We start from the raw sequence: 21,847 nt of genomic DNA, 5'->3' as shown, positions 1-21,847 counted from the left end.
AGCTTCAGTTCAAAATGAGTATACTACCATTCTAATATAATAGACATAAGAAAGGGCAAATGTTAGAACAATAAAAACCATTGAGGAGAATGAAGCATGTTGAAACAAGCAAGCTAAGGTTGAGAGAAAGGTGTCTCACAGAGGAAGTATTCCTAAAGGAAGTAATGCATGAGGTGGGTCTTGAAGGATGGGTAAGTACCTACTAAGCAGACATGAACTGAAATTAGAGGGAACAATGAGTGAAAAGCAAGGAGAATTGAGGAAGCATGATGTATGTGTTCTATTACTGAAAAAACAAATTACCCAGAAACTTAGCAGCTCAAAAATCACCCATATATTATCTCATATTGTGTAGGTTGGAATCTGGGTTTATCTCATCTGAGTGTTTCACAGAGCTGCAATGAAAATGCCATCCTGGCTAGGGTTCTTCTCTGGAGTTTGGGGTCTGCTTCCAAGCTCATTCAGGTTGTTGGCTGAATTCAATTCCTTGTGGTCCATCCACAGTCAAAGGGAGTTATTATACAAAGTGTACATACGAGAAGGTAGTAATTTTGTGATCCATCTCAGAATTCTGCCTACTACACGTGATTTGTTGGAAAAGATTTGAAATCTTAAGTATGACTGTAGTACAGACCCGAATCAGACAAGCTGAATAAGCAGGTAAAGGCCTGATGTCTATCAGGTAATGGAGTTTGATATTACCTTGGTAGGTAATAAGGCACTGTAGACAGATTTTAAGCAGGTAAGATCTTTTCTGCTCTAGCAGCAGTGTGGAAGATGAATTGGTAGAGTAAACTGTAGAAAGGGATATTTTAATAAAGACTATTAAAGTATTCCTGGAAAGAGCTAATAAACTAACACTGTAATAATGAATAAGCATAGAGAAGTTTATCTTTAGATATTGAAGAGATAAATGTAGTAGATTGGATATATTAGTCATATATTTTTACACATTCATTCAGTATCTACTATGTGCCAAACAACATTCTAGGCATTGGGTCAAAAATGAATATAAAAAAGACAACATTCTTTTTCTTAAAATGCAAGGAAAGACCAAAAACAGGAAATGCATAAACAAGCAAGACAATTTCAGAGTTTATTGCCTGCATTAAGACAACTGGTTAGGGTAATGAACTAGAAAAGATATCAGTTAAGCTACTTTGGTCTACAATTAACATGAGACCCAACTTTAAATAGCTTAAGTAAGAGTGAGATTTATTATCTCACATCAATTAAAAAAAACAAACAAACCTGACTAGAGTTAGTGTTGTATGAGTGTTACCTGACTCAACAATGTCATTTAAATTCTGGTTTTCTCTTTCTTCTCAGCCATCCTGATGTCGGCTTTTATACTCAGGCTTTCACTTTCTGGGGCATAAGACAGCTGCTTCACGTTCTTACACAACAATGCCCAGCTGGTTGTTGAGAAGTTATTCTTTGATCCCCCTTGTAAGACAGAGAATATTTTTAAGAATCCCATAAGTAATCTTTCTTTCACATTTCATTTACCAAATTGCAACCCATGCCCGTGCCTGTACTAAATCATTCAAAGCATATTCAAATACCATAACCAATTCAGAAAAATGGTTTTTAACCTCAGACCAAAGATATCAAAATCTCTGTGTGTGGGACCTTGCCATTGTTTGAAAACTACTAGGTTAGACTTACAAAGATTTAAACTCATCATACCTGAAGGGTATTAGGCTTAGTGAAATAAGTCAGACAGAGAAAGACAAATACTCTATGTTTTCGTTCACGTGTGGAATCCAAAAAATAAAACAAATGAATGACTATAACAAACAGAAATAGACTCACAGAACCAGTGATTACCAGTGGGGAGAGGAAAGGAGGGAGGGGCAAGATAGAGGTAGGGAATTAAGAGGTACAAACTACTATGTATAAAGTAAATAAGCTACAAGGATATATTGTACAGCACATACAGCACAGATAATATAGCCAATATTTTATAATAACTTTAAATGGCACATAACCTATAAAAGCTTTGAATCATTAAGTTGTACTCCTGAAATTAATATAAAATTGTAAATAAAAGAAAAAAGATTTAAACCCATCAGATTTAGACTAATGGGGCTGAAGCCCACATCCTCTGAAATATGTGGTTATGCAAGGAGGTAAACAAACTCGGTTTGCTAGAAATGAATAAGGATAAAGAGCTGTCTGTTACAGAGAATGACAGTGCAGGAGAATAATTTAGATGGGAAGTTAACGACTGGTATTTCTCAAGAGGTGTTATTTGAGCTGAAACCTAATGCTAAGAAGGCAGTCAGCCAGATCTGGACGAAGCAGGGGGAATAGAAAGGCCCTGAGTTAAATATGATCTTGGCATGTGTGAAAACAAAAAGCAAACCAATGATGGAGAAGTTGGTGAGATCAGTTCCTGTGGTCTCTGAGGGTCCTAGTAAGGAATCTGAACTAAGCACGGTAACACTTCAGAGTACGAAGCATGATAGTAGCAAGAATGGATTTACTTTTTTTTTCTATTCACTCAGTGTGAGGAAATGAATCACAAAGAGAACTTAAGAGAGAAGAAGGGAGTCCATCAGCAGTTTATTCAGTTGTCCCAGTGATCTCTTTGGACAGGAGGGAAAACAGATTTAAAAATAAGACTAGTAGGTTTTGCTGGTGAATTGAATATGGGAAGTGAGGAAAAGAAAGAAAAAAAGAGAACAAATGTTCTGTGTTTAAGGGGCTGAACAACTGGGCAAATATGGGGTGGGTGATTAACTAAAAGAGTAACAAGTTGAACAGGAAATTAAAAAAATATATTTTTTAAAGGAGAAAACTAATATTGGAGGACGATCTCAAGGTATCAGTTGAAAGAAACATACTCAACTATTGCATATAAATCAAACATGAGAAAAAAACATGCAAGTCTCTAGGTTACTGCAAATCTGAACTATAATTTTTTAAAAACCAATTCAAAAGCAAACACTGATAAATGTCAAAGGTAACAACAACAACTTGCAATGGGAGTTTCAAGACTAAAAAGTATCTAAAAAGTACAGAACTTTTAGGAAGGTTGTTAATACCATACTCTATAAAACTGTAGGCAGGAATTTCATCAAAGTTATCAAATAGAGGAGGTCATTTGTGTTGGAAATATTTATGAAATACACTACCTGGACAGGAAATTAGAAAAGTTCTCAGTTCTATCTAACCCATCATCTTCCTTCACAAACACACTATTACATTTCATGCATTATACCTAACTACATTAAGATTATCAGGAAAGAGCAAATCAGACTGTATTTTATATTCTTGACAAGTTAACCGAAAACTGCAGAATATATCAACTACTACCTTTAGAAATGTGTTGGCTGACAGAAGGAAAATTTGCTAAAAGCTGATTTTCCTGCCAGTAGATAACTTGGAAAAATTAAGAGTAACCACACAGTGGAAAATGTACTTTTCAGATACTGATACTGTGGCAATATCTGCTAGTTATTCAGATGTAAAAGAATATTTATAAAATAATTTTTGCAAGCCCAACTTTACTAAAATTGAAAAAAATTAAAATGCCATAAATGTCATCTCATAGAGATGTACAGTAGCTGTTTATAAAATTGAAACAACTAATATATTTCAGGACCTTGTCCTATGACATTATAATAGTCTGTTTCAAGGGGTAAAAAAAAAATTATGACTTCATTTATTCATTCACTAGATACTTATTGAATGCCTACATGTACCAGATTCTATTCTAGGTACTGAAAAAACACGTAAAATGCTTGTTCTCAAGAATTTTAGAGGAACAACATATAAATAAACCCACAAAGAAAAAAAGAGAGAGAGAAAAAAAGAAAAATATCCAATCATTTCTACTTAGGAATTAAATTAGGGTGACATGGTAGAGAGGAAATGACTGGCAACTTTAATTTAGGTACTAAGGGAAGATCTCTGGGCTGTGTAAGTCCTTAATGAACAGCAAAAGCCAGGCATGGAGGGATCTGGGGAAGAGTATTCCAGGCAGAGTGAACAGCCTGTGCAAAGGACTCTAGACAGGAAAATACATCATGTGTTTGAGGATCTAAAAAGAAGGCCATAGATGCAAACTGTATTGGTTTCCTAGGGCTGCCATAACAAATCACCACAAACTGGTGGCTTAAAGATAAAGAGACTTATTCTCTCACCATTCTGAAGGCTGGAGGTCTGAAATCCTGATGTCAACTGGGTCATGCTCTATCTGAAGGCTGTTTCTAACTTCTGATGGTTTCAGACCACCCTTGGCAGTAGCTGTATCCTTCCAATTTCTGCCTCCTTCTTCACATGACCATCTATTATCTGTGTGCGTCTGTGTCTCTGTGTCCAAACTTGCCTTTGCTTATAAGAACATTAGTCATTGGATTTAAGAGCCACCCTAGTCTACTATGCCCATATCTTAACTTGATTATATCTATGAAGGCTCTATTTTCAAATAAGGTCACATTCACAAGTACCAGGGGGTAGAACTTCAACTTACCTTTTTGGGGAACACAGTTCAACCAGCAACAGAAACCAATAAAAATCTGTTAGGAACTAAATATGAAAATATGACATTGGATAGGTGAGTGTAAACATACTCACAGTTTTCTTTTGTGATATGTAAAAAATATTTTTTTTCTGTAATTAAAAAAGTAGCCACAAAGTAAGACTGTAACTGCCATCTCATGGGTGCTTACTTCTATTACAGGAGATTATGCTCCCTCCAGCTGTTTAGCTAACTTAAGTCTCTGATCTATCATACTTTAAAACATACATATTCATTGTTTGTGCATATCGTTAAAGGCAAGTCAAAGCCAAGGAGAGAATCAGTTATATGAAGCTCTCGCCAGTGAAGAGAGAATATTCTTGTTCCTCAAAAGGAGGTATATTTTTTTCTGGGAACTTTGCTATGTAAGCAGCTTCTCACTTGTAGATTCATGCTGAAGGCACTTGGAGTGGACATTACACTCACTGTTGAGGATTACATTCCACAGCAAGTTTCAAAGCTTGTTTCACAAAGCATGTCAAAAACCTGAGTGAAGAAAGCTATTATTCAGGCAGTTAAGATCATGTGATCCAATCCTACTTAAATCAATGCTTTTTTTTTTTTTTACCATCTTTATTGGAGTATAATTGCTTTAAAATGGTGTGTTAGTTTCTGCTTTATAACAAAGTGAATCAGCTATACATATACATACATCCCCATATCCCCTCCCTCTTGCGTCTCCCTCCCACCATCCCTATCCCACCCCTCTAGGTGGTCACAAAGCACCGAGCTGATCTCCCTGTGCTATGCGGCTGCTTCCCACTAGCTATCGGTTTTACATTTGGTAGGGTATGTATGTACATTTAAATGGATAAAGAAGATGTGCCACATATATACAATGGAATATTACTCAGCCATAAAAAAGAAATGAAATTGAGTTATTTGTAGTGAGGTGGATGGACCTAGAGTCTGTCATACAGAGTGAAGTAAGTCAAAAAGAGAAAAACAAATACCGTAGACTAACACATATATATGGAATCTAAGAAAAAATGGTCCTGAAGAACCTAGGGCCAGGACAGGAATAAAGATGCAGACGTAGAGAATGGACTTGAGGACATGGGGAGGGGGAAGGGTAAGCTGGGACAAAGTGAGAGAGTGGCATGTAAATCAATGCTTTTAATCTTTTTCTGCCTCCACATAATTCCTGTTTGCAAGATAGTCCTGTAAGTAAGATCTCTCATTAGAACTTACGTTTCTCATCTGGAAGGATGATAAAGATGTTGGTATGGGGCAAGATAGGGGTGGGGAGAGAAAGGACTTAACAGAATTTCCAGGGAGGTTTAGGTAGAGAAAAATGTTTTTCCATCCTCCCTTTGATATTTCAGCTATTCACAGTTAAAATCAGTGACTTAAAATAACCAGTGTATCCATCTATTTCACTTAAGAGTATGTACATAAAACCCATAGTAAAAGTGACTGACAATATTTAGTGCTTACAAAGTGTCAGGCACTGTTCTAAGTGTTTAAGTACTTAACTCATTTCTTCCCCAATCCAACCCTTCATGAGAAAACTGAGACACAGGTGTTAAGTGGCTTATCCTAGGTTATACGACTAGAAAGAGACAGATTTGGGATTCAAAATCAGGCACAAATACTAGAGGTTGCGATGTTAACCACTATAATATTCTGCTTGTGATTACATGGAAATCCACAATGATTAGAAATATAAATACATTACCATGGCTAAAGCATATCATTATTCAATTGCTCATTCATGAACACTTTCATATTTAATCCACATCTTTTTAACAAGATCAGAAGAATCCAATACTATATTCTTGTGAGTATTCAACAAGCCCTTGAAGCTTTAATAGCTCTGATTTGGATGTTGTGGGCTAGGTCCACACTTATGGGTTTACTCATCACTTCTAAGAAGTCTTGCCTCAAACTGGTTTCTCATTCTTCCAGGGGTAATACTTACTTGCTGTTCACTCTAACAACTTTACTGATTGTACTTTGCTGAATAGTATCCTGATTTGGAAGCCTGCTAGATCTGGAAAATGTCAACCATAACAATAAAAACAACACTAGGAGTCACCTACCTCCTCCTGTTTCTAGACTTATGTCAGTATACATTTGGGATGCAGAGTGATTAAGTTCATGGGCCCTGTTTCTGGCATTTCAGAGGCTCCTGTGTGACAGTTTCCTCATTTATAAAACAACATAGGAGTATGGTGAGAAATAAGTTATAAAATATAAATATATAAACACTTGGCACAGTACCTGGCATATGTAAATAACCAATAAATGGCATATGTTAGTTTTATTAACCTAAATGTCTGTCAGAAACAGATGTTTTGGCTAAGTAATTTTATTGGGTACCCACTCTTAAGGTACTCCTTAATAGGAAATAAAAGATGTTTATATTGAGATTTAACATAACCATCATTTATTGAAAATAATAATTATTATAAATTTATTATTTCTTGTACTTTTCTAGCTCATTTATAGGTGACAGATCTTTTATATAACAAATCCCAACGTGTATGTATATACACACACGCACACACACACACACACACACACACACCATATTCAGGTAGACGTGTTTTGACACACTTTGTCTTTCCTTATGCGTAATTATTTACGGAGTTCCTTCCCAAGTCTTAGAAATTGATCATTTTTCCCCTGCCTAATGAAATTTAACTGTACTTCATCATTTTCTTTCGGAACAAAACTCTCCTCTCTTCTTTCAAAGTTGCTACTTACCAAATTTCACACAGGTGAAAATGTCCCTGTGTGATGGCAAAGTATTCCAGCACCTATTTCTAGATCCAGATAATACATAACAATTCCAAAAATATATAGTGTGTTCCTGGTACCTGAAGACAATGATTTCACATCTGTTGTACTTTCCAAAAGAGTGATTTCAATGGTGGAAATTTAAAGCCAGCAAAAGGAAGAAGTGATAATGAGGATGGATGAAAAAGGCAATTTGAGGAGGTTGTCAGGGATCCTCCAATTTTATCTTTATAATTGCTTTCATTTTAGCAATAATCATATCTTTACATTTATTCAATAAAGGCGCTTCATACTCACTTCAGGCATTGTCAATATAAAAAGTTTTTGGATTTTCAGCAGAAATTGACAGAGATGTCTTTAATCACACACAAAACCACATGACCAGAATTTTTTACATACACATTCAAATATTCATTCTTTGAAAAAATATCATGTGTCACAATGTTCAAGGCATCATAAGTTACTATGTGCTTCATAATGTAATATATGCTTTGTGGGCAAGGAACTGACAGCCTAATTGAGAAAAGAAAAGTAAAAAATGAGAGTATTGATTTGTGTGGGCAAATATTAAATTATTTGATTCACATTTCAAAGACTCTGGATAGCTATCAATATCTAAGTTTGACATATCCAAGTCCAAATCCCATTCTGTGCTACATAAAAGACCATTTTACCTGTATCCTACATTTCTGTTCTTCCATTCATGTTTCCTCCAAGTGTCTTGCCTTTTGACCTTCTATTCTTCTAACACCAGCTTGACCATAAAAACAATTATAAATTCTTCCTCTTCCGTTCTGATATTCCCTTTTCTGATCTTTATGATATTTTCAATTGAATCTCGGAAATCCACAGGCACGCTTTCATGACTACGCAGTTATTTTATTAGTCTTGCTTCTTCAAACAGATGCAAACTCCTTGAAGGCAGGAAGCATGTCTCTGGTTTTTGAAATATAACTGAGAACATCTTAAGTGTGTGCATACAATCAAATTTTGATAAACACATTAATTGAAAAGATCAAAGAGCAGCATTTCTTTTACCGTCCACTTTTTTCCTTATGACTGTTAAGCTTTAATTAACTTTAAACTTCACATGCTTCAATATTTTATTTTCCCTGTTAGTAGTACCCAAAATTCACTCAAAATATTAAAAGTAGATTTTTGGGTTCCTATGAATTATTTCTAGAGTAGAATTATATTATTATTGGTATTGGACTAAATGATATAAAAGATATATAGCCTGAAGAATATGAGTATAAATGAAAATGACTCACATCCACAGGAATAAACATGATTCAGTAGATAACCAAGTAGTACCTTAGTATCTAATAATACTGATGGTCACGAAATAACATTCATGATATGTCACAACTCAATGAATATGATTGATTGCAATCAGAATAACATGAAATTTAGTTGGCTCTGATCAGAGGATGACTATGACTAACTAAATTTCAACAGATTTCACTGGATGGCCTTAGACAAAGGTTGCCACCACCCACACTTTCACATGTAACTATAACATTTCATGTTGTGTAATATTTTCATTCTATAGCTTTTATTCTGCAAATGATATTTTAATAGAGGACTATTCCATTAGTAAACAGACTGATCTTGCTGACACATCTTTCCTTTTAAAATATACTTTGGCTGAATTCTAACAAAACTGTTTTGAATGCAAAAGGGATGCTTTTCAAGCCAGATGGTTTATCTAATAGGAATGTTTTCTGATTAGAGAAACAGCAGTAGACTCATGATCACAGCAGGTGCCAAACTGGTCCTGTAGTTTACATGAATTTGCAACTGAACAAGTCATGAACAAAAGGGAATCTATTTTATAATGTGCCACAGTCTATTCTAAGAGGAAAGGGGAACGTAAAAGAAGCTACCATATCAGATGCAATTCATATATCATTTCTTGATATGAATGTGGTCACTACTGCATTTGTGATAACAAAATTTAATTGTATACTAAACTTCCTGAGTATATTGTGGAGGCTTAATAAAATTTCAAAATCATAAAATTTGCAGAGTATTATAGGATGGCATAATAACCCAAAGTCTATTTTTAATCTAAATAATTGGGAGTCTTTTTATTTTAAAAAGTATCATTTTTCTTTCTCATTGTCCTTATTCCTTGTACTTGTATTTTCCCTTTGTTTGAAAAAGCAATTTTTCCATGTACTCATAATCACAGAAGCAGCATACTATTGGCATGGTAGGCCCAGCTATGCCGAAGTGTGTGTAAGAGAGAACCTCCTAGGCCCTACAGAGATGGCATGGGAATGTAGGTTCCTGAACAATGGAATTATTGCCTGTTAAGATAGTGTAAGTTGCTTCTGGGTGCTAACATGACTACTGCAGACACAGAAGGCAGTGAGCACACCGATCCACACTGACTGAGCAGCATCTCATTCCCAGGGGTTTGCTGAGACCACCAAACACTGAATCATCTCAGTAAGGTGTGAGGGGCAAAGTGTTTCATCATATCCACCCACCTACTTTCTTACTTCATTTACATTAGTGATTCTCTTTATTTGCTGCTTTGGAAGAAAATCAAAGTAAAAGTATCCTAGAACTGAGTCCAAGTCATCATTCTCAGTCATCCTCATCCCAGACAAATTCCATGGTCTCTTCTAGAACAGCTGGTTAAACAGTAGAAACTGTTGGTACCTGGAACTTGTTCAAATCAGAGATACGTTACCCAGAAGAATCATAATTTCCTAATTGTTTTAGTAATTCCATAATATCATCAATATAATTATCTAAATTAATCGTCTCTGAAGGTGTTAAGTAAGCATCAAAATAAGTCTAAGTATGTTAAAATTTGAAACCCCATTTTTTGATGAAATTATAATGATTTGGCAAGGTTTTTTTTTGTCCATGGATCTGACATTATAAGAATAGTTACTACAGAAAATTCCTGTACTTTATATCATTTCCTCTAATCAAACACCTTCAGAATTTTAAATGCATTAGTTTTACTTATTTTGGCAGTTATTCATACACAGACTTGAAACCTTATACTGAATAACTATTTGATATAGAAGCTTTTGTTTTTTTCAGGTTGGCTATAAGCATTAACAGTACAGAAAACATATCTTCCATATTCTGTTCAATTCCTTCATAATTCTGTATTATGTAGAATTGACTATTAATATGTTTATTTTATTAAATTTTTTGGTTGCTTATAGGAGGATGAATTCTGTTGAAATAGAGGGACCTGTTTTTGACTCTGCTGAAGTTCTAGATATCTGTAATAAAAACTGCTCCAGCACTAAGTAACATTAGCATCTTTTATCCTTGCCTTACTGAATGAAGTAAGTGACCAATAACCTGCACTTCCTTTAAAGTGCTTTCACCTTTGCTGTGGGTCAGTGCTTCTTAGACAGAATAAAGGTGTGCAAATGTATTGTGGTAATATACCAGTTCTCAGTGAGAATAGTTTAATTCTCCACAGGACACAATGTTGTTTTCTAGAACAGTCAAGTCTCATCCTACAAATATATCAGATGTCAGTCTGTAGAGATATACCAGAGTGACCATATTTTCCATTGTTAAACAGAGTATATTTACTACTTATAATGAAGAGTCTGGAATAACTTTTCTGATATGGAGTCTGCTTTTTATTTACATGGTTATATGATTAATTCAAGTGTTTTTTCCAGAATAAAAGAGTCTTTCTTAAAGATATGTCTATTTTCCTCTGTGTTCTTTGAAACATCACAAGAGTTATCGCAGGTTCTACTCTCTCCTTCAAGATTTCAAAGAATCTAGAGGCCACATCAGAGTTCAATCTCAAAGCAAACAGTCAGATACTCCCAGAAGTCTCTGCAAGAAAGAAGCTTTCCCCAAGTTTACCTAAACCCAGGGAGCAATTTAATGTAATAAATGAGGTCAGTCCTTAGAGGCAGGTGGCACCTGGTTGAGTTCTTATGGCTCTGCCATTTCCCGTGAGATCTTGAACAATTCAGTACATTTCTTTACAACTAAATGTATTTCAATACAAAAGGAGAATAATACTAGAATTTACCTTATACCACTGTTGCCAGGATTAAATGAGATAAAATCTGAAGTGTGTTTTGCAAGAGCTTGTCACAGAGTGAGGACTCAATGCAAGATAGCTATTATTAGTAATGGAAGCTCAATCCTAAAATGATAAATCTATGCTGGACTTGCATATATTGTTCAGAGGTCATTACCTTTTCCCTAGGCAGAGATCACTGTTACACCTAGAAGCAAGGGTCAAGGACCCATCGGTATCTGGGAAAGCACATGGAGTAACAGAAGACAGGATACAGGAAGCAGGTGCTGAGTGATCCACTTAATTCTGATGGATGGCATGTGTCTGGCCTAGGGCTATTTTTAACAAGCCCATCAAAACTGCAGCAGATCTCACTCTGTAGACTCTTAAGAGCACTGCCAGCACCTGCCAGGCTCCAAGACCAATGGGAGCTTTGTGTAAAGGTATTTGTTATCCTTTCTGGCCAAGCACTGTTCTTTAATTATGACTCAAATCCTCTGTCACGTTATTTAATAATAGGCTTCATTCTCACTATCCATCTATCCATTATAATGCAAACAGTATAATATGTATCTCTAGTGCTAAATACTCGTTTTCTTTTTTATACTCCTTAAGTCTCACCAGCAAGAGGAATTGGCAGATAAGTGACCAATGTGTGTACTGCAAAAGTACCTTATCCCCTGCATTATCTTTTTGAGAATAAAAAGAATATGGCTGCTGCTTCACTTCTGCCTTCCACACCTCATGCTAAATGTCTTTATTATCCATCTAGAACTATTCAGGGAAGGGGATGTGGGGAAAAATAAAATTCCAGATTAGCTCAGTTGACCCAATACAAAACACAATAACCTCTAATTGGATGTCTTTAGCACCTCAACTCAACATCTTTAAACATAATCTCTTGATTCCTATTATTTTCTGCCCTCAACTTTCTTGTCTTCTAAAGCAGTGGTCCCCAACCTTTTTGGCACCAGGGACTGGTTTTGTGGAATAATTTTTCCATGGATGGGGTGGGGGGGGGCGTGGTTCAGGAGGTAATGCAAGTGATGGGGAGCGACAGGGGGAGCGGCAGATGAAGCTTTGCTCGCTCCCTAGCTGCTCACCTCCTGCTGTGTGGCCCAATTCCCAACAGGCCTGTGGGTTGGGGATCCCTGTTCTAAATTTCCTTATGGAAGAAAACGGCACCACCACCTACCTAGTTGTTCAGGATTAAAAGGTTGTAATTGCATTTCATCCTATTTCTCTTAATCTGCTTATCTAATCCCTCAGTAAATGGTAGTCAGAGCAAATGTAATCAGAGCTACCTTGGACATATCTTTTATTTTTTTGGTCACACCACGTGGCTTATGGGATTTTAGTTCCCAAAAAGGGGTCAAACCCAGGCCTTCCACAGTGACAGTGCAGAGTCCTAACTACCGGACCACCAGGGAATTCTCAGAAAATGCACAAGTCTTAACTGAAGAAATCAATTTTTTTTTCTTTTTTTGGCCACACAGCACAGCTTATGGGATTTTAGTTCCCTGACCAGGGATCGAACCCGTGCCCACTGCAGTGGAAGTGGAATCCTAACCACTGGATGGCCAGGAAATTCCTCATATGTTCTTATGTTCACTTTTGTCACCACCTCCACCACCAACCCAACTGATGTTATCATATCTAACATGGGCAACTTCTACGGCCGCCTAACTTGCCTCATTGCTTTTTTTTTTTTACCTCTAAAAATGTGAAATGTTGCCTTGCATACCCTAAGTCTATTCTCTACATAGAAGCAAGAATGACACTTCTAACTGGAAAATCAGATAATGTAGGTCCTCTGCTCAAAACCTTTCAGGGATTTCCCATCACATTTAGAATAAATTTCTCAGTTCTTATTATTGCTTAGAAGTCACTATTTGACTTTGTCTCTAGCTTTCACTGTGTCTTCATTTCCTACCATTCTACTAATTGCCTCCTTTACCCTAGCCACAGTGGTCCCCTTGCTATTCCTTAAGTACTCAGAGTACACTCTCATCTCAGGGAACTTGCACTTGCCATTCACCCCCACCCCCCGCCGGAAATATTATGCCTCCACATACTTGCATGGCAGGCTCACTGGTTCACTTCATTCAGATTTCTGTTCACATATTCTCTTACAGAGTAGCTTTCCTACTTATATCTCCACTCCTGAGAGAAGTGTTTGTTTTTTGGCCACACCACACAGCATGTGGGATCTTAGTTCCCCGACCAGGGATAGAACCTGTGCCCCCTGCAGTGGAAGAACTGAGTCTTAACCACTGGATCACCAGGAAGGTCCCAAGTTTTTTTTTTTTTTTTCCTGAAGTAAGTATCCATGCCTGTCTATCCTTTTATCCTGCTTTATTTTCACTTATAAGCACTCCCCAATGTTTTGTTCTATGTTTATTTTATTATTATCTGCTTTTCCTCACTAGAATGCAAACTCGATGAGAGTGGGGCTGGGTCTGTACTATTCACTTTTGAGTTCCTGACATTCGTAACAACAGCTTGCCTCATTGTAGAAACTCATGACACGAATCTTCTATTTATTAGTAGGTATAGGTTTGTTTTCTCTTTGTATTAATTAGAGCATGTTCTGCTAAGGGCCTTAATAGAAACTCTGCTATATAAAACTGATCCAGGGTCATTAGGTATATTTTTGGGGTTTGTGCACTTCCGAATGCCAGGGATACCCCGTGGATTTGCATTACTTACAAACTGTGCAGCTATTTACACTGGCCCTGGAAACAAGAAAGAAGAAAGGATTGGACAGAGACCTAACCTTGAGGCTAACAGAGAGGACCAGGAGAAACTGATAAATTTTGAGCAAGTAGAGTAATAGCATCCTTAAGTCCACTGTTGTTGATGTCACCACACAGGTGATAACACTAGGAACCATGATCTTTATTGAAGTCACTCTTTTCCCAGACTGGTAAAGTATAATAGATGCATAAGTTTTAGGCCACTAAAATGTGTGTAATTAATATTTAATAAATAGAATGTGTCAGCTGAACAATATCATGGTATTGGTTTGGCCAAAATGTTCCTTCGGTTTTTAAGTAAAAAGAAGACACATTTTCATTTTCACCAAGAACTTTATTGAACAACATATTCACTGTTTTCTTCCACTACCTTCTGCCATTTTTCAGGCAACTTCATAATTCCATCTTCCCAAAACTTTTTATCTTTTTGACCAAAGAACTGTTCCATGTGCCTTTTACGTCTTCCAGGGAATTGAAATGTTTTCCATTAAAAGGATTTTGTAAAGACTGAAATAAATGTAAATCCAAAGGTGTAATGTCTGGTGAATAGGGTGGATGAATCAGAACTTCCAGCCAAGCTGTAACAGTTCTTGCCTGGTCATCAAAGAAACATGCGGTCTTGTGTTATCCTGGTGGAAGATTATGCATTTTCTGTTGATTAATTCTGGAGGCTTTTCTTCGAGTGCCACTTTCAATTGGTCTAACTGGGAGCAGTATTCGTTGGAATTAATCATTTTGGTTTCTGGAAGGAGCTCATAATAGAGGACTCCCTTCCAATCCTACCATATACACAACATCACCTTCTTTGGATGAAGATCGGCCTTCGGTGAGGTTGGTGGTCGTTCATTTCACTTGCTCCATGATCTCTTCCATTCCACACTACTGTACAGTATCCACTTTTCACCACCCATTTGTTTTAAAAATGGGACATTTTCATTACATTTAAGTAGAGAATTTTATGTGGAAACACAGTCAAGAAGGTTTTTTTTGCTTATGTGGAACCCAAACGTCAAAGGGATGAATATAACCAAGCTGTTGCAAATGATCTTCAGTGCTTGATTTGGATATTTTGAGTATGTTGGCTATCTCCCACATGGTATAATGCTGATTGTCCTCAATTAATGTCTCGATTTGATCGCTATCAACTTCACCTGGTCTACCTGACTGTGGAACATCATCCAGTGAGAAATCTCCAGCACGAAACTTCGCAAACCACTTTTGACACATTTGATCAGTCACAGCACCTTCTTCACATGCTGCACAAATCTTTTTTCTTTGCATTTCAGTTGCATTTTTATCTTTCTTGAAATAATAAAGCATAATATGCTGAAGATGTTGCTTTTTTCTTCCATCTTCAATATTAAAATGACTACACAAAAATTCACCAGTTTAGATAAGGTTTTTCTTAAATGCACACTGATATGACATGTGTCACAATACAATCTAACAAAATTGTTTCAAATGAAGTTAAAGAAAATTAATGCTACTATAGCCATCTTATGGAAAAAACGAATGAACATTTTGGCCAACTCAATAGGTAGATAAGCCAATAGGTAGATAAGGTTAAATAATATATGAAACAGAATTTATGAAATGTATTTGGCTGGAATAAAAAATGGCAATTGCTGATATAAGATTAAACATGTTCATAGTGTTTCTTCTCTCAATATCTTAGGAATTTTGTGAATTTGGGAAACTTCCGGAAGAGATAACTGTTCTGAGGAATTTTGTGAATTTGGGAAGCTTCCAGAAGAGATAACTGTTCTGTATGTGTTTTTTCACCTGTCCCCATGCAATGAGGCGATAGAAATTTCAAATTGAAATGCACTTTGAAGTTATCAGGACAGAGGAGTCATCAATTTTAAGGTATTTCCCTCTTTTTTATTTCTACTGTTCCTCAGGTCATCTTATGTCCTGGACCATTTAACTCCCTCTTTCTTAGGTCTCTATCACACACCTGCCTCCTCCCATTAAACCCACTACAAGGTCCACAAATCAGCACCTCTGGGGAGTCATTTATCTTCTATACTTCAGTTTCATCATCAATAAAATAAAAATATACCAATCTTTTATGTATTTTACAAATATAATATGGCATAAAGCAAATAATATATGTGTAGATTGACAGAAGATGTTATGAGACTATCTGAAGGCAAGGAAAGTGGAGGAGGTCACATCACTAAAGAAGCTGTCACTAATAGAGGAACAAGGCCAAGCAGGAGTCGAAAGGAAAAGATAAGGAGCCAACAGAGGGAAGCAAGTGACGAGGAAGATGACTAAACATAATAGCTTAAGGGAACAATAATGAAATTAATGGGACATCTTGTGAAACTGCAAGATGAGCACAAGAAAATACAATCTTTTTGCCCCTCAGGGAGAGTTAGGCACTGTGATAATCTAAATATATGTTATTATTTATGTGCATTGGAAACTGGTTAGTAAAATCATGGTCTGGCTTACTTACAGAGAGTTAGGAATTAGAATTAAGTAATGATTGCTGTTGCTCTGCTTGTGCTTAAGTGGAATTGCATTATGATTAGGCTAATAGAATAAGACATAAGTACAAAATCTATTGAAGGCTCAGCCTTTCACTTTCATCAAAGGATAAAAAAATGAGCAAGAAATAATAGGCAATTAGAGTCTACCAATTACTAATCTCAGGAGATTCTTGTGCAAGAGCCAACAGTGGAGGTTGTTTACAATAGGAATATGGATGATTAGAATAGACAATTGTCTGTTGGCCTAAGACTATGACTTGCTCTATAAGCTTCTCAAACAAAAAGGACTTAGTATACTTCTCTCAGCAGGATATGGCTGAAGAAATTCCAAGGAAAATTGAGGAAAGTTGCAAATGTCAGGTTATGATATAAACAGATCCTCTGATTCTTTCAGAATTAGATGTTAATGAGACCTCAGACTACTGCTCCTCCCCAGGGAGAAAATCACTAATGCAATTTCTCTAACTTATTTTGCCACTCTGAAGAGGTGGCTAATTCTTGATTAGAAGGACTATTCTAACTACATTTCTGCAGTCAGTTATCCAGGCTTTGAAGTACAAAGAAGTAAATTCCAAATAAGTAAATTAAAATCATTTTTTAACTTCTAATCTATGTGTAACATTGATTAGATGAAAAGAACTGTATCACTATTATGCCAAGGATTCACATCCCAAATTCATCTCATCTTTTATTGACTATTACCTATACATCTTTTTCCTCTCTGGAATGGAAATTTTAAATAGCTTAACACTAAACCCCAAACATGGTATTAAAAAGGAAAATTTCAGAATTATATGTTTGTTTGTCTTGTAGGAAGTAAAAGATTCATATTAATAGAAAACCAAATATGTAAAGTTTTATCTGAAAATTTGATTTTATTATACACTATTGATATGGAGGAACTTATAGAGGTGATCCATCTGGTATAGAAATCAACTTATTTTCTATATTATCACAAGATTGTGAACATTTTCTGAATGAATTTAATAGATTTAATAAAAAAGAAAACAAAAACATTGCTTTTTCTAGGAAATATGTGTTGCATTAAATTTTAGATTTCTATTTTGCTATGTAAAACTGAATTAATATTAATTTACACTGATTCATTCAATCAACAAATATTTGTGGAGTACCCAGTAAGTACCAAGCGCTGTTCTAGGTAATGGAGATGGAGAAAAAGATAAGAATAACAATGTCCCTCTTCTTACAGAGTTTATTCTAGTAGTGGGAAGGATAAAATAGATAGGATAGATAGGTTGATAAATAGAAGATAGATAGATAGATAGATAGATGATAGATAGATAGATATGTCATGATAAAAATAAATAGGGAGATGGGCTGGAGTTCCTGGTGGGTTACTTTAGACTGAATGATCAGAGAATCTATTTCTGAGCATGTCATCCCTAAACTTCAACCTGAATTACAAGATTTGGAGAAAGAATATTCTTATCAGGGAAGTGACAATGACAAAGTCTGAAGACAAGAACTAGCTAGATTTTAGAAAACAGGAGAAAAATCAGTGTGATTAGAAAAAAGCAAGCACAGTGGAGTGTAGTATGGAGTGAGCATGGGAAATAGGTAAATACTAGATCATACATGGCCTCATGTGACAGGGTAGGAGTTTGTTCTTATTTTATGTCCAATGTTGTATCAGTTGTGTAACAAACCACTCCAAAATTTAATGACTTAAACAATATTAATTTATGTTGCCTACAAATCTGCAATCTTCCATACACCATCAGCTGAAAGTGGTTCAACTTGGGGCTGAAAGATTCAAGATGGCTTACTCACATCACGGCCATGTTGGTATATCGGATGGGAGCTCATTCAGAACTGTAGACTGGGGGTTTGGTTCTTCTTCACATGGCCCTCTCCACACAGGTCTCTTGGGATTATATAAATATAGTAGCTAGGTTTTTTAAGAGCAAGCAGTCTAAGTGAACTAGAAAGATGTAACACACTTTACAACCTTCTCTCTCAAAGCCATATAGCTTTGTCACAGTCCTGTCCAGATTTTAGGGAAGGGGATAGCACCTCATTGGAGGAGTTTCAAAGTCATATTGTAAAAAGAAAACGTGAGCTAGGAGGTCTTTTTACAGCCATATTTGAAGAATACAATCTGTCAGTTTGTCTTCAGGCTACAATTTACATCCCTCCCACATGCAAAATATAACCATTCCCTTCCTCAAGACTGAAAATTCTCACTCCATAATTACATCAGCTCAAAGTTATGAATCTTACTGTCTAAATCAGATCTAGGTTTAAGTGATACTTTTTGTGTGCAGTTCCTCAAATACAGCTCTTTGAGCACTCTTTTTAATGATGTGATAACGACACATTTGACCTAAAGAGCCAATTTTTCTAGGTCTCCAAATACTCAAAATAAAATTTTGGGACAGGCATTGCATAAGTGTTATGGACATTCCCATTAAAAGTGACAGGGAAGGGGAAGGAACACAGTAGTCACTGGTCCATACCAATTCTGAAATTTAGCTAGGCACATATTGCCCGTTCTTTGATTAGAGTTCAGTCCTACTCCCTATATCTCCATAGGTCTTGGCTCAACTCAGTCCTTCCCTCTGAGTCTACCTTTCTTTTCCCTAAGCCTTCTTAAGCCAATTCTCCACTTGTAAACGTTTGAGGGTTCAGAACCCTTTCTCATCTTGTTTTGTTTCTCTTCCTTCCATTGCAAGCTGATATAATTATTTTAACAATTTTGGTGGGATTTCAGTATATCAATTTATAATTTACTCCATCAGACACAAGATATAAACTCAAATCTTTTCCAGGTAAGTCATTCTTTTCTTCAACTTCACCATGACACTACAATGGGATAACATCCTTAAGATTCTCATAAGTCTTATTGTATAATATAGAATTCTGCTAATTACACTATTATGATCCTTAAAAGGGCTTTGTCTGTTTGAAAAGTTATATGAGGAATCATTTCAGATTTCTTTGAAGGTCTTAATAATAGGTTTTACAGTAAAATTGATCTTTTCCCTTAAGTCAGTCCTTAATCTGGGTATCATTTTTTACCTAGAGAGATTTGGGAAGAAAAAGAGATTTATTTTGAAACTAAGATAATTCTAGGTCCTTTATATGTAAGAGTTCATTTTTAGCTCATTCATCTCTTCTCACATTATACCCTAGGCAGTGAAAGAATCCAAGTGACACTTCAATATTCTGCATGACAATTCCCTTAGCTTGATCATTGAGTTCATTGGAACATTTCCTATATTCTACATTACTTCAGGTAATAGTGTAGCCAAACTATCCACCACTACAAAACATATTCTAATCACATTTTCTTTATTTTTCTTTGAGCTGTCAGAGACAGACTCTTCAAGATTCTTTAGGGTTTTGCTAACATTTTTCTAAGGCCCTCCCATCTTCCTCATATGGCTTGTCCCAAAGCCAATGCTACATGTTTTGGGGGTTTTACTGTAACATTCCACTTGCAGGTACCAAAGTCGGTGTGAGTTTTTTATTACTGTAGAAAAAATACTATCCCAAAACTTAGTGACTTAAAACAGGAAAAAAAATTTTCCTTTGCTCATAATTCTTCAATCTAAGCAGGGCTTTGTGGATAGTCCATCTCTGTTCCAGATGTCAAGATGGTTCATTCACATAGCTGGCAAATTAATACTCGTGATTGGCTGTGAACTTAGCTGGGGCTAGGGGGTCTCAGTTCCTCTCCACAGGCTGAATCAGCTTATTCAGGCATGGGGACTTGGTTTAAAAACAAGTGTCCCAAGAGAACCAGGCATGGCTTTATCTGATCTTACAGCCATAGGATCACTTCCACTGGAATCATAGGCCCATACACATTTAAAGGAAGGGTACACAGATTCCCACCTTTAAGTGGTAGAAATATCAAGTCACATTAGAAGAACAGAATGTAGGAGCCATCTTTGGAAAATAAAATTTGCTCACATGAGAAGACATTGAATGGTTTTGATCCAGATTAGTAATGTGATCTGTGTTTTGTTGAAAAAGATTGCTTTGGTTACCATGTGGAAGACAGACTAATGTGTGGTAAGACTAGAAAAAAGAAGACTGCTAAAGAAGTTATTTCCATAGTTTAGGAAAGATATGATGGCATCTCGAACTAGGGAGAAGAAGTGGAGATAAAGAAAGGTTTGGAAATATATTGTAGAGGTATAATCACTGGAAATAGATTAGATGCAGTCACTGAGAGAAAGACAGGAATCTAAATTTTTGCGTGAGAAATTGTGTGAATTATTATTCTATTTACTGAGATGAGGAAAACTAAGGAATGAACAAGTTTTATGTTGTTTTATAGGGAGAAGAGATCAAGAGCTCAGGTGTGTATGTATTGAGTTCTTATTAAATATCCAAGTGGCAATGTTAAGTAGGCCATTTCATATATATGCCTAGAATTCAGAGGATCTGGAGGAGATATCAGAGATAGAAATGTAATGTTATGGGGGAGAGGAGGTCATCCACATACAAATGTCATGGGCTAAGATGAAATAAAGCAATTCAGATAATGTATAGAGAAAGGAACGTGCATCCCAGGATCCTGGAACACTCTAATATTTAGGATACAGAAATAAGAGCCAATGAAAGAGAATTAGAAGGAGCAACTAGTGAGGGTGGGGGAAATATCTATTCCCTAATCTAGTCCTCGAATTAATCCTATAGGGTGGTATCATTTTTATCCCCACTTTCAAGTTAAGGAAACTGAGTCACGAATACCTTAAGAGACTAGTCCAAGGTCCAACACTGAGTTTCTAATGAACTGGTGCTGGGAACAGATATTATGTATCTCAGTCTAGTAGTTTGTTGGTGACATCCTAGATGCAGTTCGCTCCTCACTGATTTAGCCCTCAGCAAAGAATTGATACATTATATCAAGCCATGTAATCTGAGGTGGGAAGAGGACTAAATGTAAGGGATAGGTTAGTCAATAATGCAACTAAAAAAAAAGTCCTAGGAAAAGGCAGGTATACTCTATTTTACTTGTCCGGAGAGTTTTCCCATCTCCCTTTTCTGATATCAGCCCTACACTTTCTTGTTGACCCCAGGGATGTGTACATGATTCAGGCTTTATAGACCCAGTTCATGGCCCATATATGAGCACATGACCCAGGAGCTACAGTTCTTTACTGGGATTGATTTTCAGGTGCTGGTGAAGGTAGCTTTCCTTCTGCTTCTTCCTAGGATCCTAAATAGGCAAACCTGAATTTGCTGCTGGTAGTGGTCACTTTCTCTCAAAGTAGAGAAGACCTATTTGCAGGATGTAAACAAAGGACTACAGAGAAAAGTGAAGACAAGG

At 36.3% G+C, this 21,847-nt stretch overlaps 1 long non-coding RNA gene across 1 annotated transcript in view; it reads right to left on the bottom strand.

The window, feature by feature from the left end:
* Positions 1 to 21,847, bottom strand: part of LOC137224425 (uncharacterized) — a 375,421-nt gene that overhangs the window by 78,770 nt on the left and 274,804 nt on the right. The window contains exon 3 of the long non-coding RNA XR_010943338.1: positions 1,283 to 1,446. This is a non-coding gene — a long non-coding RNA (uncharacterized lncRNA). The remainder of the gene's footprint in view (positions 1 to 1,282; positions 1,447 to 21,847) is intronic.

This window comes from Pseudorca crassidens, chromosome 5 (assembly GCF_039906515.1).
Source record: "Pseudorca crassidens isolate mPseCra1 chromosome 5, mPseCra1.hap1, whole genome shotgun sequence".
In the NCBI taxonomy this organism is placed as follows: Eukaryota; Metazoa; Chordata; class Mammalia; order Artiodactyla; family Delphinidae; genus Pseudorca; species Pseudorca crassidens.
The sequence above is the reverse complement of the archived record's forward strand: the minus strand, read 5'-3'. Positions and strand labels throughout refer to the sequence as shown.